Source organism: Schistocerca cancellata, unplaced genomic scaffold, assembly GCF_023864275.1.
Source record: "Schistocerca cancellata isolate TAMUIC-IGC-003103 unplaced genomic scaffold, iqSchCanc2.1 HiC_scaffold_648, whole genome shotgun sequence".
Lineage (NCBI taxonomy): Eukaryota > Metazoa > Arthropoda > Insecta > Orthoptera > Acrididae > Schistocerca > Schistocerca cancellata.
Genome location: NW_026046659.1, coordinates 1 through 24095, shown reverse-complemented (window position 1 = coordinate 24095; position 24095 = coordinate 1). Strand labels below are relative to the sequence as shown.

Here is a 24095-nt window from a genome sequence, read left to right as displayed (position 1 = left end):
CGACACTCACTGGGCAATTGGAAAATTCACAAGCATTTCGAATGCAATGTTTCCCACGCTTTCGCTCATTTCACGGTTCCGTTGAAGACGTTCTTCACCACCTGACACAGAAAAAGGAATGCAGTCGGTAGGATATTTTTAATTCTTTTGCTTCTAAGGGAGTTAGTTATCTAGTAAGTTCCTCTTGTGGCATGCAATAGACAACCAGAACAGCTACAGGAGAGAGTCATTTTTGTTGTCAGCGGTAGTTGCATTATCACAAACGCAGAGTAATTCCATTGGCGTCGCATCAAAACGAGTACCTGCCGAAACCCGGGATCGAACCAGGGACCTTTAGATCTTCAGTCTAACGCTCTCCCAACTGAGCTATTTCGGCTGACGGCGAAGGTTGCCATTTGCATGTGTTCGTTCACTTCTGCCTCGTTGCCAATTTCACAGTCACCTTCGTCTGATAAGACACAGGGACGCTGAAGGGCGAGCAGCCGATGCAGTGAAGTTCCACACACATTTCTTCAGCTTCCGTCATCGTAACAAGCAAACATGTCGACTCGATTCGTGTGATATTGAATTCGCTGACTTGACGTGACGCCACGCTGACGCTAGAAAACCCGTGCTATATCGATGCCAGGGGCAACTCGTGTGCAGAGAACGAGACACAAGAAGGAGTGAGCCTCTCCACCATATGAGAGGCAGTATCTAGCAGATACACATGGTAAAACATTCGACTTGCGTTAGCTCATAAATTGCTACACGTCATCGTCTGCAAGCTAAAATGGACACATCTGCACTGCCCAGTGAGGCGACACTTGTACTAACACCTGGTGGACGGCTGTGAGACGAGGAGATGAGCTGCGGCTTCTGGGCGCGACTGTAACGCTGCGCCCTCGATCAAATAACACTGCACATTGCTGGTGACCCACGTGTTTAGTAGTGACGCAACTGCTAGGATGCAGCTCAACGTCCGCCTTTTGAGAGCGAGAAAATTTTCGCAGTCGGCAGGACTCGAACCTACGCTCCCAGAGGGAATCTGATTTCAAGTCAGACGCCTTAACCACTCGGCCACGACTGCCGGTGGCGGAAGCGACTCCCGACAAGTCAAACCGCCATCTTTAGAAGCAATCTGATGGCAGAAAACGGCGTGGCCTCACTCTTTGCTGTAGGGTTTCCATTAGCCGTTACGAAAGTGTACTAATTTTCGCCCAGACAGGGACTTGAACCCAGGACCCTTCGGTTGAAAACCTAACGCTCTACCGACTCAGCTATGCGGGCCCACGCACGAGCATTATCGTACAGCTGCGTGGTGTGCGAGTGTTTCGCATGTCGTAATTGCTGGCTTATGGCTCCAATGGCGACTTCACCGACTTCCCACTGACGCACCGCTGACGCTAGTTTTCTGTCGTCTTAAAACGATGGACATACCTCCAAGCAGCTGCGAGATCTTAAGAAAAGAAAAAAAAAAAAAAAAACGCTGCACTACTGCTTTTGCCGCACTCGAATGATTGAAATTGCGATTCTTAAAAAGAAAATGAAATTTTCGAGCACATCTGTGTACTCACCATCTCAGCGACGGCTTTCTGCAGTCCCAGCGTCAGTGCGAGGTGAACCGATAGGCACAGTAAGCAGCGGTCGTCGCGAAAACTCAGTATTCTTAAAACGGAAATTTTCGTCTTGTTGAGAATGGCGTCACTGGTTGCACCCGCATTCGCCCACGCATGTCACATGTGTGCGAAAACGTTTGCTCCTCTTTACGCAAAATCGCACGCAGCCGGTAGGATTCGAACCTACGCTCCCAGAGGGAATCTGATTTCGAGTCAGACGCCTTAACCACTCGGCCACGACTGCCGTTAGCGCGGTGTTCTCCCGACACATGCAACTGCTACCGTATAAAACGCTGTGGTGTCAGAAAACGGCGTAGCTGCATTATTTTCCGTAGCGTTTCCACCGCTACCAGACGAATCGCTACCAAAGTATTAAAATTTCCGCCCGGACAGGGACTTGAACCCTGGACCCTTAGGTTAAAAGCCTAATGCTCTACCGACTGAGCTATCCGGGCTCACACAAGGCTGCAAAATCTCCTACGATGCACAACTATACATTGACTCATGTCCTTTACTGTTGTGCAATCGCTGCATGGGGCCGTTACTAATAAAACGTCGCCTAAATGCTGTCTACAAACTTATCGCGCTAAGCCCGTAACACACTATCGAAGACTGCTGACACACGATGCAACAACAAATTGCACCAGTTGTTACGTCTCATACGTTGGAGCAGAGAATTTACGTGTTTTGTCGACACTCACTGGGCAATTGGAAAATTCACAAGCATTTCGAATGCAATGTTTCCCACGCTTTCGCTCATTTCACGGTTCCGTTGAAGACGTTCTTCACCACCTGACACAGAAAAAGGAATGCAGTCGGTAGGATATTTTTAATTCTTTTGCTTCTAAGGGAGTTAGTTATCTAGTAAGTTCCTCTTGTGGCATGCAATAGACAACCAGAACAGCTACAGGAGAGAGTCATTTTTGTTGTCAGCGGTAGTTGCATTATCACAAACGCAGAGTAATTCCATTGGCGTCGCATCAAAACGAGTACCTGCCGAAACCCGGGATCGAACCAGGGACCTTTAGATCTTCAGTCTAACGCTCTCCCAACTGAGCTATTCCGGCTGACGGCGAAGGTTGCCATTTGCATGTGTTCGTTCACTTCTGCCTCGTTGCCAATTTCACAGTCACCTTCGTCTGATAAGACACAGGGACGCTGAAGGGCGAGCAGCCGATGCAGTGAAGTTCCACACACATTTCTTCAGCTTCCGTCATCGTAACAAGCAAACATGTCGACTCGATTCGTGTGATATTGAATTCGCTGACTTGACGTGACGCCACGCTGACGCTAGAAAACCCGTGCTATATCGATGCCAGGGGCAACTCGTGTGCAGAGAACGAGACACAAGAAGGAGTGAGCCTCTCCACCATATGAGAGGCAGTATCTAGCAGATACACATGGTAAAACATTCGACTTGCGTTAGCTCATAAATTGCTACACGTCATCGTCTGCAAGCTAAAATGGACACATCTGCACTGCCCAGTGAGGCGACACTTGTACTAACACCTGGTGGACGGCTGTGAGACGAGGAGATGAGCTGCGGCTTCTGGGCGCGACTGTAACGCTGCGCCCTCGATCAAATAACACTGCACATTGCTGGTGACCCACGTGTTTAGTAGTGACGCAACTGCTAGGATGCAGCTCAACGTCCGCCTTTTGAGAGCGAGAAAATTTTCGCAGTCGGCAGGACTCGAACCTACGCTCCCAGAGGGAATCTGATTTCAAGTCAGACGCCTTAACCACTCGGCCACGACTGCCGGTGGCGGAAGCGACTCCCGACAAGTCAAACCGCCATCTTTAGAAGCAATCTGATGGCAGAAAACGGCGTGGCCTCACTCTTTGCTGTAGGGTTTCCATTAGCCGTTACGAAAGTGTACTAATTTTCGCCCAGACAGGGACTTGAACCCAGGACCCTTCGGTTGAAAACCTAACGCTCTACCGACTCAGCTATGCGGGCCCACGCACGAGCATTATCGTACAGCTGCGTGGTGTGCGAGTGTTTCGCATGTCGTAATTGCTGGCTTATGGCTCCAATGGCGACTTCACCGACTTCCCACTGACGCACCGCTGACGCTAGTTTTCTGTCGTCTTAAAACGATGGACATACCTCCAAGCAGCTGCGAGATCTTAAGAAAAGAAAAAAAAAAAAAAAAAAAAACGCTGCACTACTGCTTTTGCCGCACTCGAATGATTGAAATTGCGATTCTTAAAAAGAAAATGAAATTTTCGAGCACATCTGTGTACTCACCATCTCAGCGACGGCTTTCTGCAGTCCCAGCGTCAGTGCGAGGTGAACCGATAGGCACAGTAAGCAGCGGTCGTCGCGAAAACTCAGTATTCTTAAAACGGAAATTTTCGTCTTGTTGAGAATGGCGTCACTGGTTGCACCCGCATTCGCCCACGCATGTCACATGTGTGCGAAAACGTTTGCTCCTCTTTACGCAAAATCGCACGCAGCCGGTAGGATTCGAACCTACGCTCCCAGAGGGAATCTGATTTCGAGTCAGACGCCTTAACCACTCGGCCACGACTGCCGTTAGCGCGGTGTTCTCCCGACACATGCAACTGCTACCGTATAAAACGCTGTGGTGTCAGAAAACGGCGTAGCTGCATTATTTTCCGTAGCGTTTCCACCGCTACCAGACGAATCGCTACCAAAGTATTAAAATTTCCGCCCGGACAGGGACTTGAACCCTGGACCCTTAGGTTAAAAGCCTAATGCTCTACCGACTGAGCTATCCGGGCTCACACAAGGCTGCAAAATCTCCTACGATGCACAACTATACATTGACTCATGTCCTTTACTGTTGTGCAATCGCTGCATGGGGCCGTTACTAATAAAACGTCGCCTAAATGCTGTCTACAAACTTATCGCGCTAAGCCCGTAACACACTATCGAAGACTGCTGACACACGATGCAACAACAAATTGCACCAGTTGTTACGTCTCATACGTTGGAGCAGAGAATTTACGTGTTTTGTCGACACTCACTGGGCAATTGGAAAATTCACAAGCATTTCGAATGCAATGTTTCCCACGCTTTCGCTCATTTCACGGTTCCGTTGAAGACGTTCTTCACCACCTGACACAGAAAAAGGAATGCAGTCGGTAGGATATTTTTAATTCTTTTGCTTCTAAGGGAGTTAGTTATCTAGTAAGTTCCTCTTGTGGCATGCAATAGACAACCAGAACAGCTACAGGAGAGAGTCATTTTTGTTGTCAGCGGTAGTTGCATTATCACAAACGCAGAGTAATTCCATTGGCGTCGCATCAAAACGAGTACCTGCCGAAACCCGGGATCGAACCAGGGACCTTTAGATCTTCAGTCTAACGCTCTCCCAACTGAGCTATTTCGGCTGACGGCGAAGGTTGCCATTTGCATGTGTTCGTTCACTTCTGCCTCGTTGCCAATTTCACAGTCACCTTCGTCTGATAAGACACAGGGACGCTGAAGGGCGAGCAGCCGATGCAGTGAAGTTCCACACACATTTCTTCAGCTTCCGTCATCGTAACAAGCAAACATGTCGACTCGATTCGTGTGATATTGAATTCGCTGACTTGACGTGACGCCACGCTGACGCTAGAAAACCCGTGCTATATCGATGCCAGGGGCAACTCGTGTGCAGAGAACGAGACGCAAGAAGGAGTGAGCCTCTCCACCATATGAGAGGCAGTATCTAGCAGATACACATGGTAAAACATTCGACTTGCGTTAGCTCATAAATTGCTACACGTCATCGTCTGCAAGCTAAAATGGACACATCTGCACTGCCCAGTGAGGCGACACTTGTACTAACACCTGGTGGACGGCTGTGAGACGAGGAGATGAGCTGCGGCTTCTGGGCGCGACTGTAACGCTGCGCCCTCGATCAAATAACACTGCACATTGCTGGTGACCCACGTGTTTAGTAGTGACGCAACTGCTAGGATGCAGCTCAACGTCCGCCTTTTGAGAGCGAGAAAATTTTCGCAGTCGGCAGGACTCGAACCTACGCTCCCAGAGGGAATCTGATTTCAAGTCAGACGCCTTAACCACTCGGCCACGACTGCCGGTGGCGAAAGCGACTCCCGACAAGTCAAACCGCCATCTTTAGAAGCAATCTGATGGCAGAAAACGGCGTGGCCTCACTCTTTGCTGTAGGGTTTCCATTAGCCGTTACGAAAGTGTACTAATTTTCGCCCAGACAGGGACTTGAACCCAGGACCCTTCGGTTGAAAACCTAACGCTCTACCGACTCAGCTATGCGGGCCCACGCACGAGCATTATCGTACAGCTGCGTGGTGTGCGAGTGTTTCGCATGTCGTAATTGCTGGCTTATGGCTCCAATGGCGACTTCACCGACTTCCCACTGACGCACCGCTGACGCTAGTTTTCTGTCGTCTTAAAACGATGGACATACCTCCAAGCAGCTGCGAGATCTTAAGAAAAGAAAAAAAAAAAAAAAAAACGCTGCACTACTGCTTTTGCCGCACTCGAATGATTGAAATTGCGATTCTTAAAAAGAAAATGAAATTTTCGAGCACATCTGTGTACTCACCATCTCAGCGACGGCTTTCTGCAGTCCCAGCGTCAGTGCGAGGTGAACCGATAGGCACAGTAAGCAGCGGTCGTCGCGAAAACTCAGTATTCTTAAAACGGAAATTTTCGTCTTGTTGAGAATGGCGTCACTGGTTGCACCCGCATTCGCCCACGCATGTCACATGTGTGCGAAAACGTTTGCTCCTCTTTACGCAAAATCGCACGCAGCCGGTAGGATTCGAACCTACGCTCCCAGAGGGAATCTGATTTCGAGTCAGACGCCTTAACCACTCGGCCACGACTGCCGTTAGCGCGGTGTTCTCCCGACACATGCAACTGCTACCGTATAAAACGCTGTGGTGTCAGAAAACGGCGTAGCTGCATTATTTTCCGTAGCGTTTCCACCGCTACCAGACGAATCGCTACCAAAGTATTAAAATTTCCGCCCGGACAGGGACTTGAACCCTGGACCCTTAGGTTAAAAGCCTAATGCTCTACCGACTGAGCTATCCGGGCTCACACAAGGCTGCAAAATCTCCTACGATGCACAACTATACATTGACTCATGTCCTTTACTGTTGTGCAATCGCTGCATGGGGCCGTTACTAATAAAACGTCGCCTAAATGCTGTCTACAAACTTATCGCGCTAAGCCCGTAACACACTATCGAAGACTGCTGACACACGATGCAACAACAAATTGCACCAGTTGTTACGTCTCATACGTTGGAGCAGAGAATTTACGTGTTTTGTCGACACTCACTGGGCAATTGGAAAATTCACAAGCATTTCGAATGCAATGTTTCCCACGCTTTCGCTCATTTCACGGTTCCGTTGAAGACGTTCTTCACCACCTGACACAGAAAAAGGAATGCAGTCGGTAGGATATTTTTAATTCTTTTGCTTCTAAGGGAGTTAGTTATCTAGTAAGTTCCTCTTGTGGCATGCAATAGACAACCAGAACAGCTACAGGAGAGAGTCATTTTTGTTGTCAGCGGTAGTTGCATTATCACAAACGCAGAGTAATTCCATTGGCGTCGCATCAAAACGAGTACCTGCCGAAACCCGGGATCGAACCATGGACCTTTAGATCTTCAGTCTAACGCTCTCCCAACTGAGCTATTTCGGCTGACGGCGAAGGTTGCCATTTGCATGTGTTCGTTCACTTCTGCCTCGTTGCCAATTTCACAGTCACCTTCGTCTGATAAGACACAGGGACGCTGAAGGGCGAGCAGCCGATGCAGTGAAGTTCCACACACATTTCTTCAGCTTCCGTCATCGTAACAAGCAAACATGTCGACTCGATTCGTGTGATATTGAATTCGCTGACTTGACGTGACGCCACGCTGACGCTAGAAAACCCGTGCTATATCGATGCCAGGGGCAACTCGTGTGCAGAGAACGAGACACAAGAAGGAGTGAGCCTCTCCACCATATGAGAGGCAGTATCTAGCAGATACACATGGTAAAACATTCGACTTGCGTTAGCTCATAAATTGCTACACGTCATCGTCTGCAAGCTAAAATGGACACATCTGCACTGCCCAGTGAGGCGACACTTGTACTAACACCTGGTGGACGGCTGTGAGACGAGGAGATGAGCTGCGGCTTCTGGGCGCGACTGTAACGCTGCGCCCTCGATCAAATAACACTGCACATTGCTGGTGACCCACGTGTTTAGTAGTGACGCAACTGCTAGGATGCAGCTCAACGTCCGCCTTTTGAGAGCGAGAAAATTTTCGCAGTCGGCAGGACTCGAACCTACGCTCCCAGAGGGAATCTGATTTCAAGTCAGACGCCTTAACCACTCGGCCACGACTGCCGGTGGCGGAAGCGACTCCCGACAAGTCAAACCGCCATCTTTAGAAGCAATCTGATGGCAGAAAACGGCGTGGCCTCACTCTTTGCTGTAGGGTTTCCATTAGCCGTTACGAAAGTGTACTAATTTTCGCCCAGACAGGGACTTGAACCCAGGACCCTTCGGTTGAAAACCTAACGCTCTACCGACTCAGCTATGCGGGCCCACGCACGAGCATTATCGTACAGCTGCGTGGTGTGCGAGTGTTTCGCATGTCGTAATTGCTGGCTTATGGCTCCAATGGCGACTTCACCGACTTCCCACTGACGCACCGCTGACGCTAGTTTTCTGTCGTCTTAAAACGATGGACATACCTCCAAGCAGCTGCGAGATCTTAAGAAAAGAAAAAAAAAAAAAAACGCTGCACTACTGCTTTTGCCGCACTCGAATGATTGAAATTGCGATTCTTAAAAAGAAAATGAAATTTTCGAGCACATCTGTGTACTCACCATCTCAGCGACGGCTTTCTGCACTCCCAGCGTCAGTGCGAGGTTAACCGATAGGCACAGTAAGCAGCGGTCGTCGCGAAAACTCAGTATTCTTAAAACGGAAATTTTCGTCTTGTTGAGAATGGCGTCACTGGTTGCACCCGCATTCGCCCACGCATGTCACATGTGTGCGAAAACGTTTGCTCCTCTTTACGCAAAATCGCACGCAGCCGGTAGGATTCGAACCTACGCTCCCAGAGGGAATCTGATTTCGAGTCAGACGCCTTAACCACTCGGCCACGACTGCCGTTAGCGCGGTGTTCTCCCGACACATGCAACTGCTACCGTATAAAACGCTGTGGTGTCAGAAAACGGCGTAGCTGCATTATTTTCCGTAGCGTTTCCACCGCTACCAGACGAATCGCTACCAAAGTATTAAAATTTCCGCCCGGACAGGGACTTGAACCCTGGACCCTTAGGTTAAAAGCCTAATGCTCTACCGACTGAGCTATCCGGGCTCACACAAGGCTGCAAAATCTCCTACGATGCACAACTATACATTGACTCATGTCCTTTACTGTTGTGCAATCGCTGCATGGGGCCGTTACTAATAAAACGTCGCCTAAATGCTGTCTACAAACTTATCGCGCTAAGCCCGTAACACACTATCGAAGACTGCTGACACACGATGCAACAACAAATTGCACCAGTTGTTACGTCTCATACGTTGGAGCAGAGAATTTACGTGTTTTGTCGACACTCACTGGGCAATTGGAAAATTCACAAGCATTTCGAATGCAATGTTTCCCACGCTTTCGCTCATTTCACGGTTCCGTTGAAGACGTTCTTCACCACCTGACACAGAAAAAGGAATGCAGTCGGTAGGATATTTTTAATTCTTTTGCTTCTAAGGGAGTTAGTTATCTAGTAAGTTCCTCTTGTGGCATGCAATAGACAACCAGAACAGCTACAGGAGAGAGTCATTTTTGTTGTCAGCGGTAGTTGCATTATCACAAACGCAGAGTAATTCCATTGGCGTCGCATCAAAACGAGTACCTGCCGAAACCCGGGATCGAACCATGGACCTTTAGATCTTCAGTCTAACGCTCTCCCAACTGAGCTATTTCGGCTGACGGCGAAGGTTGCCATTTGCATGTGTTCGTTCACTTCTGCCTCGTTGCCAATTTCACAGTCACCTTCGTCTGATAAGACACAGGGACGCTGAAGGGCGAGCAGCCGATGCAGTGAAGTTCCACACACATTTCTTCAGCTTCCGTCATCGTAACAAGCAAACATGTCGACTCGATTCGTGTGATATTGAATTCGCTGACTTGACGTGACGCCACGCTGACGCTAGAAAACCCGTGCTATATCGATGCCAGGGGCAACTCGTGTGCAGAGAACGAGACACAAGAAGGAGTGAGCCTCTCCACCATATGAGAGGCAGTATCTAGCAGATACACATGGTAAAACATTCGACTTGCGTTAGCTCATAAATTGCTACACGTCATCGTCTGCAAGCTAAAATGGACACATCTGCACTGCCCAGTGAGGCGACACTTGTACTAACACCTGGTGGACGGCTGTGAGACGAGGAGATGAGCTGCGGCTTCTGGGCGCGACTGTAACGCTGCGCCCTCGATCAAATAACACTGCACATTGCTGGTGACCCACGTGTTTAGTAGTGACGCAACTGCTAGGATGCAGCTCAACGTCCGCCTTTTGAGAGCGAGAAAATTTTCGCAGTCGGCAGGACTCGAACCTACGCTCCCAGAGGGAATCTGATTTCAAGTCAGACGCCTTAACCACTCGGCCACGACTGCCGGTGGCGGAAGCGACTCCCGACAAGTCAAACCGCCATCTTTAGAAGCAATCTGATGGCAGAAAACGGCGTGGCCTCACTCTTTGCTGTAGGGTTTCCATTAGCCGTTACGAAAGTGTACTAATTTTCGCCCAGACAGGGACTTGAACCCAGGACCCTTCGGTTGAAAACCTAACGCTCTACCGACTCAGCTATGCGGGCCCACGCACGAGCATTATCGTACAGCTGCGTGGTGTGCGAGTGTTTCGCATGTCGTAATTGCTGGCTTATGGCTCCAATGGCGACTTCACCGACTTCCCACTGACGCACCGCTGACGCTAGTTTTCTGTCGTCTTAAAACGATGGACATACCTCCAAGCAGCTGCGAGATCTTAAGAAAAGAAAAAAAAAAAAAAAAAAAACGCTGCACTACTGCTTTTGCCGCACTCGAATGATTGAAATTGCGATTCTTAAAAAGAAAATGAAATTTTCGAGCACATCTGTGTACTCACCATCTCAGCGACGGCTTTCTGCAGTCCCAGCGTCAGTGCGAGGTGAACCGATAGGCACAGTAAGCAGCGGTCGTCGCGAAAACTCAGTATTCTTAAAACGGAAATTTTCGTCTTGTTGAGAATGGCGTCACTGGTTGCACCCGCATTCGCCCACGCATGTCACATGTGTGCGAAAACGTTTGCTCCTCTTTACGCAAAATCGCACGCAGCCGGTAGGATTCGAACCTACGCTCCCAGAGGGAATCTGATTTCGAGTCAGACGCCTTAACCACTCGGCCACGACTGCCGTTAGCGCGGTGTTCTCCCGACACATGCAACTGCTACCGTATAAAACGCTGTGGTGTCAGAAAACGGCGTAGCTGCATTATTTTCCGTAGCGTTTCCACCGCTACCAGACGAATCGCTACCAAAGTATTAAAATTTCCGCCCGGACAGGGACTTGAACCCTGGACCCTTAGGTTAAAAGCCTAATGCTCTACCGACTGAGCTATCCGGGCTCACACAAGGCTGCAAAATCTCCTACGATGCACAACTATACATTGACTCATGTCCTTTACTGTTGTGCAATCGCTGCATGGGGCCGTTACTAATAAAACGTCGCCTAAATGCTGTCTACAAACTTATCGCGCTAAGCCCGTAACACACTATCGAAGACTGCTGACACACGATGCAACAACAAATTGCACCAGTTGTTACGTCTCATACGTTGGAGCAGAGAATTTACGTGTTTTGTCGACACTCACTGGGCAATTGGAAAATTCACAAGCATTTCGAATGCAATGTTTCCCACGCTTTCGCTCATTTCACGGTTCCGTTGAAGACGTTCTTCACCACCTGACACAGAAAAAGGAATGCAGTCGGTAGGATATTTTTAATTCTTTTGCTTCTAAGGGAGTTAGTTATCTAGTAAGTTCCTCTTGTGGCATGCAATAGACAACCAGAACAGCTACAGGAGAGAGTCATTTTTGTTGTCAGCGGTAGTTGCATTATCACAAACGCAGAGTAATTCCATTGGCGTCGCATCAAAACGAGTACCTGCCGAAACCCGGGATCGAACCATGGACCTTTAGATCTTCAGTCTAACGCTCTCCCAACTGAGCTATTTCGGCTGACGGCGAAGGTTGCCATTTGCATGTGTTCGTTCACTTCTGCCTCGTTGCCAATTTCACAGTCACCTTCGTCTGATAAGACACAGGGACGCTGAAGGGCGAGCAGCCGATGCAGTGAAGTTCCACACACATTTCTTCAGCTTCCGTCATCGTAACAAGCAAACATGTCGACTCGATTCGTGTGATATTGAATTCGCTGACTTGACGTGACGCCACGCTGACGCTAGAAAACCCGTGCTATATCGATGCCAGGGGCAACTCGTGTGCAGAGAACGAGACACAAGAAGGAGTGAGCCTCTCCACCATATGAGAGGCAGTATCTAGCAGATACACATGGTAAAACATTCGACTTGCGTTAGCTCATAAATTGCTACACGTCATCGTCTGCAAGCTAAAATGGACACATCTGCACTGCCCAGTGAGGCGACACTTGTACTAACACCTGGTGGACGGCTGTGAGACGAGGAGATGAGCTGCGGCTTCTGGGCGCGACTGTAACGCTGCGCCCTCGATCAAATAACACTGCACATTGCTGGTGACCCACGTGTTTAGTAGTGACGCAACTGCTAGGATGCAGCTCAACGTCCGCCTTTTGAGAGCGAGAAAATTTTCGCAGTCGGCAGGACTCGAACCTACGCTCCCAGAGGGAATCTGATTTCAAGTCAGACGCCTTAACCACTCGGCCACGACTGCCGGTGGCGGAAGCGACTCCCGACAAGTCAAACCGCCATCTTTAGAAGCAATCTGATGGCAGAAAACGGCGTGGCCTCACTCTTTGCTGTAGGGTTTCCATTAGCCGTTACGAAAGTGTACTAATTTTCGCCCAGACAGGGACTTGAACCCAGGACCCTTCGGTTGAAAACCTAACGCTCTACCGACTCAGCTATGCGGGCCCACGCACGAGCATTATCGTACAGCTGCGTGGTGTGCGAGTGTTTCGCATGTCGTAATTGCTGGCTTATGGCTCCAATGGCGACTTCACCGACTTCCCACTGACGCACCGCTGACGCTAGTTTTCTGTCGTCTTAAAACGATGGACATACCTCCAAGCAGCTGCGAGATCTTAAGAAAAGAAAAAAAAAAAAAAAAACGCTGCACTACTGCTTTTGCCGCACTCGAATGATTGAAATTGCGATTCTTAAAAAGAAAATGAAATTTTCGAGCACATCTGTGTACTCACCATCTCAGCGACGGCTTTCTGCAGTCCCAGCGTCAGTGCGAGGTTAACCGATAGGCACAGTAAGCAGCGGTCGTCGCGAAAACTCAGTATTCTTAAAACGGAAATTTTCGTCTTGTTGAGAATGGCGTCACTGGTTGCACCCGCATTCGCCCACGCATGTCACATGTGTGCGAAAACGTTTGCTCCTCTTTACGCAAAATCGCACGCAGCCGGTAGGATTCGAACCTACGCTCCCAGAGGGAATCTGATTTCGAGTCAGACGCCTTAACCACTCGGCCACGACTGCCGTTAGCGCGGTGTTCTCCCGACACATGCAACTGCTACCGTATAAAACGCTGTGGTGTCAGAAAACGGCGTAGCTGCATTATTTTCCGTAGCGTTTCCACCGCTACCAGACGAATCGCTACCAAAGTATTAAAATTTCCGCCCGGACAGGGACTTGAACCCTGGACCCTTAGGTTAAAAGCCTAATGCTCTACCGACTGAGCTATCCGGGCTCACACAAGGCTGCAAAATCTCCTACGATGCACAACTATACATTGACTCATGTCCTTTACTGTTGTGCAATCGCTGCATGGGGCCGTTACTAATAAAACGTCGCCTAAATGCTGTCTACAAACTTATCGCGCTAAGCCCGTAACACACTATCGAAGACTGCTGACACACGATGCAACAACAAATTGCACCAGTTGTTACGTCTCATACGTTGGAGCAGAGAATTTACGTGTTTTGTCGACACTCACTGGGCAATTGGAAAATTCACAAGCATTTCGAATGCAATGTTTCCCACGCTTTCGCTCATTTCACGGTTCCGTTGAAGACGTTCTTCACCACCTGACACAGAAAAAGGAATGCAGTCGGTAGGATATTTTTAATTCTTTTGCTTCTAAGGGAGTTAGTTATCTAGTAAGTTCCTCTTGTGGCATGCAATAGACAACCAGAACAGCTACAGGAGAGAGTCATTTTTGTTGTCAGCGGTAGTTGCATTATCACAAACGCAGAGTAATTCCATTGGCGTCGCATCAAAACGAGTACCTGCCGAAACCCGGGATCGAACCAGGGACCTTTAGATCTTCAGTCTAACGCTCTCCCAACTGAGCTATTTCGGCTGACGGCGAAGGTTGCCATTTGCATGTGTTCGTTCACTTCTGCCTCGTTGCCAATTTCACAGTCACCTTCGTCTGATAAGACACAGGGACGCTGAAGGGCGAGCAGCCGATGCAGTGAAGTTCCACACACATTTCTTCAGCTTCCGTCATCGTAACAAGCAAACATGTCGACTCGATTCGTGTGATATTGAATTCGCTGACTTGACGTGACGCCACGCTGACGCTAGAAAACCCGTGCTATATCGATGCCAGGGGCAACTCGTGTGCAGAGAACGAGACACAAGAAGGAGTGAGCCTCTCCACCATATGAGAGGCAGTATCTAGCAGATACACATGGTAAAACATTCGACTTGCGTTAGCTCATAAATTGCTACACGTCATCGTCTGCAAGCTAAAATGGACACATCTGCACTGCCCAGTGAGGCGACACTTGTACTAACACCTGGTGGACGGCTGTGAGACGAGGAGATGAGCTGCGGCTTCTGGGCGCGACTGTAACGCTGCGCCCTCGATCAAATAACACTGCACATTGCTGGTGACCCACGTGTTTAGTAGTGACGCAACTGCTAGGATGCAGCTCAACGTCCGCCTTTTGAGAGCGAGAAAATTTTCGCAGTCGGCAGGACTCGAACCTACGCTCCCAGAGGGAATCTGATTTCAAGTCAGACGCCTTAACCACTCGGCCACGACTGCCGGTGGCGGAAGCGACTCCCGACAAGTCAAACCGCCATCTTTAGAAGCAATCTGATGGCAGAAAACGGCGTGGCCTCACTCTTTGCTGTAGGGTTTCCATTAGCCGTTACGAAAGTGTACTAATTTTCGCCCAGACAGGGACTTGAACCCAGGACCCTTCGGTTGAAAACCTAACGCTCTACCGACTCAGCTATGCGGGCCCACGCACGAGCATTATCGTACAGCTGCGTGGTGTGCGAGTGTTTCGCATGTCGTAATTGCTGGCTTATGGCTCCAATGGCGACTTCACCGACTTCCCACTGACGCACCGCTGACGCTAGTTTTCTGTCGTCTTAAAACGATGGACATACCTCCAAGCAGCTGCGAGATCTTAAGAAAAGAAAAAAAAAAAAAAAAAACGCTGCACTACTGCTTTTGCCGCACTCGAATGATTGAAATTGCGATTCTTAAAAAGAAAATGAAATTTTCGAGCACATCTGTGTACTCACCATCTCAGCGACGGCTTTCTGCAGTCCCAGCGTCAGTGCGAGGTGAACCGATAGGCACAGTAAGCAGCGGTCGTCGCGAAAACTCAGTATTCTTAAAACGGAAATTTTCGTCTTGTTGAGAATGGCGTCACTGGTTGCACCCGCATTCGCCCACGCATGTCACATGTGTGCGAAAACGTTTGCTCCTCTTTACGCAAAATCGCACGCAGCCGGTAGGATTCGAACCTACGCTCCCAGAGGGAATCTGATTTCGAGTCAGACGCCTTAACCACTCGGCCACGACTGCCGTTAGCGCGGTGTTCTCCCGACACATGCAACTGCTACCGTATAAAACGCTGTGGTGTCAGAAAACGGCGTAGCTGCATTATTTTCCGTAGCGTTTCCACCGCTACCAGACGAATCGCTACCAAAGTATTAAAATTTCCGCCCGGACAGGGACTTGAACCCTGGACCCTTAGGTTAAAAGCCTAATGCTCTACCGACTGAGCTATCCGGGCTCACACAAGGCTGCAAAATCTCCTACGATGCACAACTATACATTGACTCATGTCCTTTACTGTTGTGCAATCGCTGCATGGGGCCGTTACTAATAAAACGTCGCCTAAATGCTGTCTACAAACTTATCGCGCTAAGCCCGTAACACACTATCGAAGACTGCTGACACACGATGCAACAACAAATTGCACCAGTTGTTACGTCTCATACGTTGGAGCAGAGAATTTACGTGTTTTGTCGACACTCACTGGGCAATTGGAAAATTCACAAGCATTTCGAATGCAATGTTTCCCACGCTTTCGCTCATTTCACGGTTCCGTTGAAGACGTTCTTCACCACCTGACACAGAAAAAGGAATGCAGTCGGTAGGATATTTTTAATTCTTTTGCTTCTAAGGGAGTTAGTTATCTAGTAAGTTCCTCTTGTGGCATGCAATAGACAACCAGAACAGCTACAGGAGAGAGTCATTTTTGTTGTCAGCGGTAGTTGCATTATCACAAACGCAGAGTAATTCCATTGGCGTCGCATCAAAACGAGTACCTGCCGAAACCCGGGATCGAACCATGGACCTTTAGATCTTCAGTCTAACGCTCTCCCAACTGAGCTATTTCGGCTGACGGCGAAGGTTGCCATTTGCATGTGTTCGTTCCACTTCTGCCTCGTTGCCAATTTCACAGTCACCTTCGTCTGATAAGACACAGGGACGCTGAAGGGCGAGCAGCCGATGCAGTGAAGTTCCACACACATTTCTTCAGCTTCCGTCATCGTAACAAGCAAACATGTCGACTCGATTCGTGTGATATTGAATTCGCTGACTTGACGTGACGCCACGCTGACGCTAGAAAACCCGTGCTATATCGATGCCAGGGGCAACTCGTGTGCAGAGAACGAGACACAAGAAGGAGTGAGCCTCTCCACCATATGAGAGGCAGTATCTAGCAGATACACATGGTAAAACATTCGACTTGCGTTAGCTCATAAATTGCTACACGTCATCGTCTGCAAGCTAAAATGGACACATCTGCACTGCCCAGTGAGGCGACACTTGTACTAACACCTGGTGGACGGCTGTGAGACGAGGAGATGAGCTGCGGCTTCTGGGCGCGACTGTAACGCTGCGCCCTCGATCAAATAACACTGCACATTGCTGGTGACCCACGTGTTTAGTAGTGACGCAACTGCTAGGATGCAGCTCAACGTCCGCCTTTTGAGAGCGAGAAAATTTTCGCAGTCGGCAGGACTCGAACCTACGCTCCCAGAGGAATCTGATTTCAAGTCAGACGCCTTAACCACTCGGCCACGACTGCCGGTGGCGGAAGCGACTCCCGACAAGTCAAACCGCCATCTTTAGAAGCAATCTGATGGCAGAAAACGGCGTGGCCTCACTCTTTGCTGTAGGGTTTCCATTAGCCGTTACGAAAGTGTACTAATTTTCGCCCAGACAGGGACTTGAACCCAGGACCCTTCGGTTGAAAACCTAACGCTCTACCGACTCAGCTATGCGGGCCCACGCACGAGCATTATCGTACAGCTGCGTGGTGTGCGAGTGTTTCGCATGTCGTAATTGCTGGCTTATGGCTCCAATGGCGACTTCACCGACTTCCCACTGACGCACCGCTGACGCTAGTTTTCTGTCGTCTTAAAAACGATGGACATACCTCCAAGCAGCTGCGAGATCTTAAGAAAAGAAAAAAAAAAAAAAACGCTGCACTACTGCTTTTGCCGCACTCGAATGATTGAAATTGCGATTCTTAAAAAGAAAATGAAATTTTCGAGCACATCTGTGTACTCACCATCTCAGCGACGGCTTTCTGCACTCCCAGCGTCAGTGCGAGGTTAACCGATAGGCACAGTAAGCAGCGGTCGTCGCGAAAACTCAGTATTCTTAAAACGGAAATTTTCGTCTTGTTGAGAATGGCGTCACTGGTTGCACCCGCATTCGCCCACGCATGTCACATGTGTGCGAAAACGTTTGCTCCTCTTTACGCAAAATCGCACGCAGCCGGTAGGATTCGAACCTACGCTCCCAGAGGGAATCTGATTTCGAGTCAGACGCCTTAACCACTCGGCCACGACTGCCGTTAGCGCGGTGTTCTCCCGACACATGCAACTGCTACCGTATAAAACGCTGTGGTGTCAGAAAACGGCGTAGCTGCATTATTTTCCGTAGCGTTTCCACCGCTACCAGACGAATCGCTACCAAAGTATTAAAATTTCCGCCCGGACAGGGACTTGAACCCTGGACCCTTAGGTTAAAAGCCTAATGCTCTACCGACTGAGCTATCCGGGCTCACACAAGGCTGCAAAATCTCCTACGATGCACAACTATACATTGACTCATGTCCTTTACTGTTGTGCAATCGCTGCATGGGGCCGTTACTAATAAAACGTCGCCTAAATGCTGTCTACAAACTTATCGCGCTAAGCCCGTAACACACTATCGAAGACTGCTGACACACGATGCAACAACAAATTGCACCAGTTGTTACGTCTCATACGTTGGAGCAGAGAATTTACGTGTTTTGTCGACACTCACTGGGCAATTGGAAAATTCACAAGCATTTCGAATGCAATGTTTCCCACGCTTTCGCTCATTTCACGGTTCCGTTGAAGACGTTCTTCACCACCTGACACAGAAAAAGGAATGCAGTCGGTAGGATATTTTTAATTCTTTTGCTTCTAAGGGAGTTAGTTATCTAGTAAGTTCCTCTTGTGGCATGCAATAGACAACCAGAACAGCTACAGGAGAGAGTCATTTTTGTTGTCAGCGGTAGTTGCATTATCACAAACGCAGAGTAATTCCATTGGCGTCGCATCAAAACGAGTACCTGCCGAAACCCGGGATCGAACCATGGACCTTTAGATCTTCAGTCTAACGCTCTCCCAACTGAGCTATTTCGGCTGACGGCGAAGGTTGCCATTTGCATGTGTTCGTTCACTTCTGCCTCGTTGCCAATTTCACAGTCACCTTCGTCTGATAAGACACAGGGACGCTGAAGGGCGAGCAGCCGATGCAGTGAAGTTCCACACACATTTCTTCAGCTTCCGTCATCGTAACAAGCAAACATGTCGACTCGATTCGTGTGATATTGAATTCGCTGACTTGACGTGACGCCACGCTGACGCTAGAAAACCCGTGCTATATCGATGCCAGGGGCAACTCGTGTGCAGAGAACGAGACACAAGAAGGAGTGAGCCTCTCCACCATATGAGAGTGCAGTATCTAGCAGATACACATGGTAAAACATTCGACTTGCGTTAGCTCATAAATTGCTACACGTCATCGTCTGCAAGCTAAAATGGACACATCTGCACTGCCCAGTGAGGCGACACTTGTACTAACACCTGGTGGACGGCTGTGAGACGAGGAGATGAGCTGCGGCTTCTGGGCGCGACTGTAACGCTGCGCCCTCGATCAAATAACACTGCACATTGCTGGTGACCCACGTGTTTAGTAGTGACGCAACTGCTAGGATGCAGCTCAACGTCCGCCTTTTGAGAGCGAGAAAATTTTCGCAGTCGGCAGGACTCGAACCTACGCTCCCAGAGGGAATCTGATTTCAAGTCAGACGCCTTAACCACTCGGCCACGACTGCCGGTGGCGGAAGCGACTCCCGACAAGTCAAACCGCCATCTTTAGAAGCAATCTGATGGCAGAAAACGGCGTGGCCTCACTCTTTGCTGTAGGGTTTCCATTAGCCGTTACGAAAGTGTACTAATTTTCGCCCAGACAGGGACTTGAACCCAGGACCCTTCGGTTGAAAACCTAACGCTCTACCGACTCAGCTATGCGGGCCCACGCACGAGCATTATCGTACAGCTGCGTGGTGTGCGAGTGTTTCGCATGTCGTAATTGCTGGCTTATGGCTCCAATGGCGACTTCACCGACTTCCCACTGACGCACCGCTGACGCTAGTTTTCTGTCGTCTTAAAACGATGGACATACCTCCAAGCAGCTGCGAGATCTTAAGAAAAGAAAAAAAAAAAAAAACGCTGCACTACTGCTTTTGCCGCACTCGAATGATTGAAATTGCGATTCTTAAAAAGAAAATGAAATTTTCGAGCACATCTGTGTACTCACCATCTCAGCGACGGCTTTCTGCACTGTCAGTGCGAGGTTAACCGATAGGCACAGTAAGCAGCGGTCGTCGCGAAAACTCAGTATTCTTAAAACGGAAATTTTCGTCTTGTTGAGAATGGCGTCACTGGTTGCACCCGCATTCGCCCACGCATGTCACATGTGTGCGAAAACGTTTGCTCCTCTTTACGCAAAATCGCACGCAGCCGGTAGGATTCGAACCTACGCTCCCAGAGGGAATCTGATTTCGAGTCAGACGCCTTAACCACTCGGCCACGACTGCCGTTAGCGCGGTGTTCTCCCGACACATGCAACTGCTACCGTATAAAACGCTGTGGTGTCAGAAAACGGCGTAGCTGCATTATTTTCCGTAGCGTTTCCACCGCTACCAGACGAATCGCTACCAAAGTATTAAAATTTCCGCCCGGACAGGGACTTGAACCCTGGACCCTTAGGTTAAAGCCTAATGCTCTACCGACTGAGCTATCCGGGCTCACACAAGGCTGCAAAATCTCCTACGATGCACAACTATACATTGACTCATGTCCTTTACTGTTGTGCAATCGCTGCATGGGGCCGTTACTAATAAAACGTCGCCTAAATGCTGTCTACAAACTTATCGCGCTAAGCCCGTAACACACTATCGAAGACTGCTGACACACGATGCAACAACAAATTGCACCAGTTTGTTACGTCTCATACGTTGGAGCAGAGAATTTACGTGTTTTGTCGACACTCACTGGGCAATTGGAAAATTCACAAGCATTTCGAATGCAATGTTTCCCACGCTTTCGCTCATTTCACGGTTCCGTTGAAGACGTTCTTCACCACCTGACACAGAAAAAGGAATGCAGTCGTAGGATATTTTTAATTCTTTTGCTTCTAAGGGAGTTAGTTATCTAGTAAGTTCCTCTTGTGGCATGCAATAGACAACCAGAACAGCTACAGGAGAGAGTCATTTTTGTTGTCAGCGGTAGTTGCATTATCACAAACGCAGAGTAATTCCATTGGCGTCGCATCAAAACGAGTACCTGCCGAAACCCGGGATCGAACCATGGACCTTTAGATCTTCAGTCTAACGCTCTCCCAACTGAGCTATTTCGGCTGACGGCGAAGGTTGCCATTTGCATGTGTTCGTTCACTTCTGCCTCGTTGCCAATTTCACAGTCACCTTCGTCTGATAAGACACAGGGACGCTGAAGGGCGAGCAGCCGATGCAGTGAAGTTCCACACACATTTCTTCAGCTTCCGTCATCGTAACAAGCAAACATGTCGACTCGATTCGTGTGATATTGAATTCGCTGACTTGACGTGACGCCACGCTGACGCTAGAAAACCCGTGCTATATCGATGCCAGGGGCAACTCGTGTGCAGAGAACGAGACACAAGAAGGAGTGAGCCTCTCCACCATATGAGAGGCAGTATCTAGCAGATACACATGGTAAAACATTCGACTTGCGTTAGCTCATAAATTGCTACACGTCATCGTCTGCAAGCTAAAATGGACACATCTGCACTGCCCAGTGAGGCGACACTTGTACTAACACCTGGTGGACGGCTGTGAGACGAGGAGATGAGCTGCGGCTTCTGGGCGCGACTGTAACGCTGCGCCCTCGATCAAATAACACTGCACATTGCTGGTGACCCACGTGTTTAGTAGTGACGCAACTGCTAGGATGCAGCTCAACGTCCGCCTTTTGAGAGCGAGAAAATTTTCGCAGTCGGCAGGACTCGAACCTACGCTCCCAGAGGGAATCTGATTTCAAGTCAGACGCCTTAACCACTCGGCCACGACTGCCGGTGGCGGAAGCGACTCCCGACAAGTCAAACCGCCATCTTTAGAAGCAATCTGATGGCAGAAAACGGCGTGGCCTCACTCTTTGCTGTAGGGTTTCCATTAGCCGTTACGAAAGTGTACTAATTTTCGCCCAGACAGGGACTTGAACCCAGGACCCTTCGGTTGAAAACCTAACGCTCTACGACTCAGCTATGCGGCCCACGCACGAGCATTATCGTACAGCTGCGTGGTGTGCGAGTGTTTCGCATGTCGTAATTGCTGGCTTATGGCTCCAATGGCGACTTCACCGACTTCCCACTGACGCACCGCTGACGCTAGTTTTCTGTCGTCTTAAAACGATGGACATACCTCCAAGCAGCTGCGAGATCTTAAGAAAAGAAAAAAAAAAAAAACGCTGCACTACTGCTTTTGCCGCACTCGAATGATTGAAATTGCGATTCTTAAAAAGAAAATGAAATTTTCGAGCACATCTGTGTACTCACCATCTCAGCGACGGCTTTCTGCACTCCCAGCGTCAGTGCGAGGTTAACCGATAGGCACAGTAAGCAGCGGTCGTCGCGAAAACTCAGTATTCTTAAAACGGAAATTTTCGTCTTGTTGAGAATGGCGTCACTGGTTGCACCCGCATTCGCCCACGCATGTCACATGTGTGCGAAAACGTTTGCTCCTCTTTACGCAAAATCGCACGCAGCCGGTAGGATTCGAACCTACGCTCCCAGAGGGAATCTGATTTCGAGTCAGACGCCTTAACCACTCGGCACGACTGCCGTTAGCGCGGTGTTCTCCCGACACATGCAACTGCTACCGTATAAAACGCTGTGGTGTCAGAAAACGGCGTAGCTGCATTATTTTCCGTAGCGTTTCCACCGCTACCAGACGAATCGCTACCAAAGTATTAAAATTTCCGCCCGGACAGGGACTTGAACCCTGGACCCTTAGGTTAAAAGCCTAATGCTCTACCGACTGAGCTATCCGGGCTCACACAAGGCTGCAAAATCTCCTACGATGCACAACTATACATTGACTCATGTCCTTTACTGTTGTGCAATCGCTGCATGGGGCCGTTACTAATAAAACGTCGCCTAAATGCTGTCTACAAACTTATCGCGCTAAGCCCGTAACACCACTATCGAAGACTGCTGACACACGATGCAACAACAAATTGCACCAGTTGTTACGTCTCATACGTTGGAGCAGAGAATTTACGTGTTTGTCGACACTCACTGGGCAATTGGAAAATTCACAAGCATTTCGAATGCAATGTTTCCACGCTTTCGCTCATTTCACGGTTCCGTTGAAGACGTTCTTCACCACCTGACACAGAAAAAGGAATGCAGTCGTAGGATATTTTTAATTCTTTTGCTTCTAAGGGAGTTAGTTATCTAGTAAGTTCCTCTTGTGGCATGCAATAGACAACCAGAACAGCTACAGGAGAGAGTCATTTTGTTGTCAGCGGTAGTTGCATTATCACAAACGCAGAGTAATTCCATTGGCGTCGCATCAAAACGAGTACCTGCCGAAACCCGGGATCGAACCATGACCTTTAGATCTTCAGTCTAACGCTCTCCCAACTGAGCTATTTCGGCTGACGGCGAAGGTTGCCATTTGCATGTGTTCGTTCACTTCTGCCTCGTTGCCAATTTCACAGTCACCTTCGTCTGATAAGACACAGGGACGCTGAAGGGCGAGCAGCCGATGCAGTGAAGTTCCACACACATTTCTTCAGCTTCCGTCATCGTAACAAGCAAACATGTCGACTCGATTCGTGTGATATTGAATTCGCTGACTTGACGTGACGCCACGCTGACGCTAGAAAACCCGTGCTATATCGATGCCAGGGGCAACTCGTGTGCAGAGAACGAGACACAAGAAGGAGTGAGCCTCTCCACCATATGAGAGGCAGTATCTAGCAGATACACATGGTAAAACATTCGACTTGCGTTAGCTCATAAATTGCTACACGTCATCGTCTGCAAGCTAAAATGGACACATCTGCACTGCCCAGTGAGGCGACACTTGTACTAACACCTGGTGGACGGCTGTGAGACGAGGAGATGAGCTGCGGCTTCTGGGCGCGACTGTAACGCTGCGCCCTCGATCAAATAACACTGCACATTGCTGGTGACCCACGTGTTTAGTAGTGACGCAACTGCTAGGATGCAGCTCAACGTCCGCCTTTTGAGAGCGAGAAAATTTTCGCAGTCGGCAGGACTCGAACCTACGCTCCCAGAGGGAATCTGATTTCAAGTCAGACGCCTTAACCACTCGGCCACGACTGCCGGTGGCGGAAGCGACTCCCGACAAGTCAAACCGCCATCTTTAGAAGCAATCTGATGGCAGAAAACGGCGTGGCCTCACTCTTTGCTGTAGGGTTTCCATTAGCCGTTACGAAAGTGTACTAATTTTCGCCCAGACAGGGACTTGAAC

General features: G+C 49.2%; 41 non-coding genes across 41 annotated transcripts; all 41 read right to left on the bottom strand.

The window, feature by feature from the left end:
- Nucleotides 1–303: 303 nt before the first annotated feature.
- Nucleotides 304–376, bottom strand: Trnaf-gaa (transfer RNA phenylalanine (anticodon GAA)). The gene has a single exon. It is a non-coding gene; the product is annotated as a tRNA-Phe (tRNA).
- Nucleotides 377–987: 611 nt separating this feature from the next.
- On the bottom strand, nt 988–1069 carry Trnas-uga (transfer RNA serine (anticodon UGA)). The gene has a single exon. It is a non-coding gene; the product is annotated as a tRNA-Ser (tRNA).
- Nucleotides 1070–1760: 691 nt separating this feature from the next.
- Trnas-cga (transfer RNA serine (anticodon CGA)) lies at nt 1761–1842 on the bottom strand. The gene has a single exon. It is a non-coding gene; the product is annotated as a tRNA-Ser (tRNA).
- Nucleotides 1843–1980: 138 nt separating this feature from the next.
- Trnak-uuu (transfer RNA lysine (anticodon UUU)) lies at nt 1981–2053 on the bottom strand. Its single transcript has one exon. It is a non-coding gene; the product is annotated as a tRNA-Lys (tRNA).
- Nucleotides 2054–2592: 539 nt separating this feature from the next.
- Trnaf-gaa (transfer RNA phenylalanine (anticodon GAA)) lies at nt 2593–2665 on the bottom strand. The gene has a single exon. It is a non-coding gene; the product is annotated as a tRNA-Phe (tRNA).
- A 611-nt stretch (nt 2666–3276) lies between these two features.
- Trnas-uga (transfer RNA serine (anticodon UGA)) lies at nt 3277–3358 on the bottom strand. The gene has a single exon. It is a non-coding gene; the product is annotated as a tRNA-Ser (tRNA).
- Nucleotides 3359–4053: 695 nt separating this feature from the next.
- Trnas-cga (transfer RNA serine (anticodon CGA)) lies at nt 4054–4135 on the bottom strand. Its single transcript has one exon. It is a non-coding gene; the product is annotated as a tRNA-Ser (tRNA).
- Nucleotides 4136–4273: 138 nt separating this feature from the next.
- Nucleotides 4274–4346, bottom strand: Trnak-uuu (transfer RNA lysine (anticodon UUU)). Its single transcript has one exon. It is a non-coding gene; the product is annotated as a tRNA-Lys (tRNA).
- A 539-nt stretch (nt 4347–4885) lies between these two features.
- Trnaf-gaa (transfer RNA phenylalanine (anticodon GAA)) lies at nt 4886–4958 on the bottom strand. Its single transcript has one exon. It is a non-coding gene; the product is annotated as a tRNA-Phe (tRNA).
- A 611-nt stretch (nt 4959–5569) lies between these two features.
- Nucleotides 5570–5651, bottom strand: Trnas-uga (transfer RNA serine (anticodon UGA)). Its single transcript has one exon. It is a non-coding gene; the product is annotated as a tRNA-Ser (tRNA).
- Nucleotides 5652–6343: 692 nt separating this feature from the next.
- On the bottom strand, nt 6344–6425 carry Trnas-cga (transfer RNA serine (anticodon CGA)). Its single transcript has one exon. It is a non-coding gene; the product is annotated as a tRNA-Ser (tRNA).
- Nucleotides 6426–6563: 138 nt separating this feature from the next.
- Trnak-uuu (transfer RNA lysine (anticodon UUU)) lies at nt 6564–6636 on the bottom strand. The gene has a single exon. It is a non-coding gene; the product is annotated as a tRNA-Lys (tRNA).
- Nucleotides 6637–7175: 539 nt separating this feature from the next.
- Nucleotides 7176–7248, bottom strand: Trnaf-gaa (transfer RNA phenylalanine (anticodon GAA)). The gene has a single exon. It is a non-coding gene; the product is annotated as a tRNA-Phe (tRNA).
- Nucleotides 7249–7859: 611 nt separating this feature from the next.
- On the bottom strand, nt 7860–7941 carry Trnas-uga (transfer RNA serine (anticodon UGA)). Its single transcript has one exon. It is a non-coding gene; the product is annotated as a tRNA-Ser (tRNA).
- A 689-nt stretch (nt 7942–8630) lies between these two features.
- On the bottom strand, nt 8631–8712 carry Trnas-cga (transfer RNA serine (anticodon CGA)). Its single transcript has one exon. It is a non-coding gene; the product is annotated as a tRNA-Ser (tRNA).
- A 138-nt stretch (nt 8713–8850) lies between these two features.
- Nucleotides 8851–8923, bottom strand: Trnak-uuu (transfer RNA lysine (anticodon UUU)). The gene has a single exon. It is a non-coding gene; the product is annotated as a tRNA-Lys (tRNA).
- Nucleotides 8924–9462: 539 nt separating this feature from the next.
- Trnaf-gaa (transfer RNA phenylalanine (anticodon GAA)) lies at nt 9463–9535 on the bottom strand. The gene has a single exon. It is a non-coding gene; the product is annotated as a tRNA-Phe (tRNA).
- Nucleotides 9536–10146: 611 nt separating this feature from the next.
- Trnas-uga (transfer RNA serine (anticodon UGA)) lies at nt 10147–10228 on the bottom strand. Its single transcript has one exon. It is a non-coding gene; the product is annotated as a tRNA-Ser (tRNA).
- Nucleotides 10229–10922: 694 nt separating this feature from the next.
- Trnas-cga (transfer RNA serine (anticodon CGA)) lies at nt 10923–11004 on the bottom strand. The gene has a single exon. It is a non-coding gene; the product is annotated as a tRNA-Ser (tRNA).
- A 138-nt stretch (nt 11005–11142) lies between these two features.
- Nucleotides 11143–11215, bottom strand: Trnak-uuu (transfer RNA lysine (anticodon UUU)). The gene has a single exon. It is a non-coding gene; the product is annotated as a tRNA-Lys (tRNA).
- A 539-nt stretch (nt 11216–11754) lies between these two features.
- On the bottom strand, nt 11755–11827 carry Trnaf-gaa (transfer RNA phenylalanine (anticodon GAA)). The gene has a single exon. It is a non-coding gene; the product is annotated as a tRNA-Phe (tRNA).
- A 611-nt stretch (nt 11828–12438) lies between these two features.
- Trnas-uga (transfer RNA serine (anticodon UGA)) lies at nt 12439–12520 on the bottom strand. Its single transcript has one exon. It is a non-coding gene; the product is annotated as a tRNA-Ser (tRNA).
- Nucleotides 12521–13211: 691 nt separating this feature from the next.
- On the bottom strand, nt 13212–13293 carry Trnas-cga (transfer RNA serine (anticodon CGA)). Its single transcript has one exon. It is a non-coding gene; the product is annotated as a tRNA-Ser (tRNA).
- A 138-nt stretch (nt 13294–13431) lies between these two features.
- Trnak-uuu (transfer RNA lysine (anticodon UUU)) lies at nt 13432–13504 on the bottom strand. Its single transcript has one exon. It is a non-coding gene; the product is annotated as a tRNA-Lys (tRNA).
- A 539-nt stretch (nt 13505–14043) lies between these two features.
- Nucleotides 14044–14116, bottom strand: Trnaf-gaa (transfer RNA phenylalanine (anticodon GAA)). Its single transcript has one exon. It is a non-coding gene; the product is annotated as a tRNA-Phe (tRNA).
- Nucleotides 14117–14727: 611 nt separating this feature from the next.
- On the bottom strand, nt 14728–14809 carry Trnas-uga (transfer RNA serine (anticodon UGA)). Its single transcript has one exon. It is a non-coding gene; the product is annotated as a tRNA-Ser (tRNA).
- Nucleotides 14810–15501: 692 nt separating this feature from the next.
- Trnas-cga (transfer RNA serine (anticodon CGA)) lies at nt 15502–15583 on the bottom strand. Its single transcript has one exon. It is a non-coding gene; the product is annotated as a tRNA-Ser (tRNA).
- A 138-nt stretch (nt 15584–15721) lies between these two features.
- Nucleotides 15722–15794, bottom strand: Trnak-uuu (transfer RNA lysine (anticodon UUU)). The gene has a single exon. It is a non-coding gene; the product is annotated as a tRNA-Lys (tRNA).
- A 539-nt stretch (nt 15795–16333) lies between these two features.
- Nucleotides 16334–16406, bottom strand: Trnaf-gaa (transfer RNA phenylalanine (anticodon GAA)). The gene has a single exon. It is a non-coding gene; the product is annotated as a tRNA-Phe (tRNA).
- Nucleotides 16407–17018: 612 nt separating this feature from the next.
- Trnas-uga (transfer RNA serine (anticodon UGA)) lies at nt 17019–17099 on the bottom strand. The gene has a single exon. It is a non-coding gene; the product is annotated as a tRNA-Ser (tRNA).
- A 690-nt stretch (nt 17100–17789) lies between these two features.
- On the bottom strand, nt 17790–17871 carry Trnas-cga (transfer RNA serine (anticodon CGA)). Its single transcript has one exon. It is a non-coding gene; the product is annotated as a tRNA-Ser (tRNA).
- A 138-nt stretch (nt 17872–18009) lies between these two features.
- Nucleotides 18010–18082, bottom strand: Trnak-uuu (transfer RNA lysine (anticodon UUU)). The gene has a single exon. It is a non-coding gene; the product is annotated as a tRNA-Lys (tRNA).
- Nucleotides 18083–18621: 539 nt separating this feature from the next.
- On the bottom strand, nt 18622–18694 carry Trnaf-gaa (transfer RNA phenylalanine (anticodon GAA)). The gene has a single exon. It is a non-coding gene; the product is annotated as a tRNA-Phe (tRNA).
- Nucleotides 18695–19306: 612 nt separating this feature from the next.
- Trnas-uga (transfer RNA serine (anticodon UGA)) lies at nt 19307–19388 on the bottom strand. The gene has a single exon. It is a non-coding gene; the product is annotated as a tRNA-Ser (tRNA).
- Nucleotides 19389–20071: 683 nt separating this feature from the next.
- Trnas-cga (transfer RNA serine (anticodon CGA)) lies at nt 20072–20153 on the bottom strand. The gene has a single exon. It is a non-coding gene; the product is annotated as a tRNA-Ser (tRNA).
- Nucleotides 20154–20902: 749 nt separating this feature from the next.
- Nucleotides 20903–20975, bottom strand: Trnaf-gaa (transfer RNA phenylalanine (anticodon GAA)). The gene has a single exon. It is a non-coding gene; the product is annotated as a tRNA-Phe (tRNA).
- A 611-nt stretch (nt 20976–21586) lies between these two features.
- Trnas-uga (transfer RNA serine (anticodon UGA)) lies at nt 21587–21668 on the bottom strand. The gene has a single exon. It is a non-coding gene; the product is annotated as a tRNA-Ser (tRNA).
- Nucleotides 21669–22354: 686 nt separating this feature from the next.
- Trnas-cga (transfer RNA serine (anticodon CGA)) lies at nt 22355–22435 on the bottom strand. Its single transcript has one exon. It is a non-coding gene; the product is annotated as a tRNA-Ser (tRNA).
- A 138-nt stretch (nt 22436–22573) lies between these two features.
- Trnak-uuu (transfer RNA lysine (anticodon UUU)) lies at nt 22574–22646 on the bottom strand. The gene has a single exon. It is a non-coding gene; the product is annotated as a tRNA-Lys (tRNA).
- Nucleotides 22647–23182: 536 nt separating this feature from the next.
- Trnaf-gaa (transfer RNA phenylalanine (anticodon GAA)) lies at nt 23183–23254 on the bottom strand. The gene has a single exon. It is a non-coding gene; the product is annotated as a tRNA-Phe (tRNA).
- A 611-nt stretch (nt 23255–23865) lies between these two features.
- Nucleotides 23866–23947, bottom strand: Trnas-uga (transfer RNA serine (anticodon UGA)). The gene has a single exon. It is a non-coding gene; the product is annotated as a tRNA-Ser (tRNA).
- Between the last annotated feature and the right edge of the window lie 148 nt (nt 23948–24095).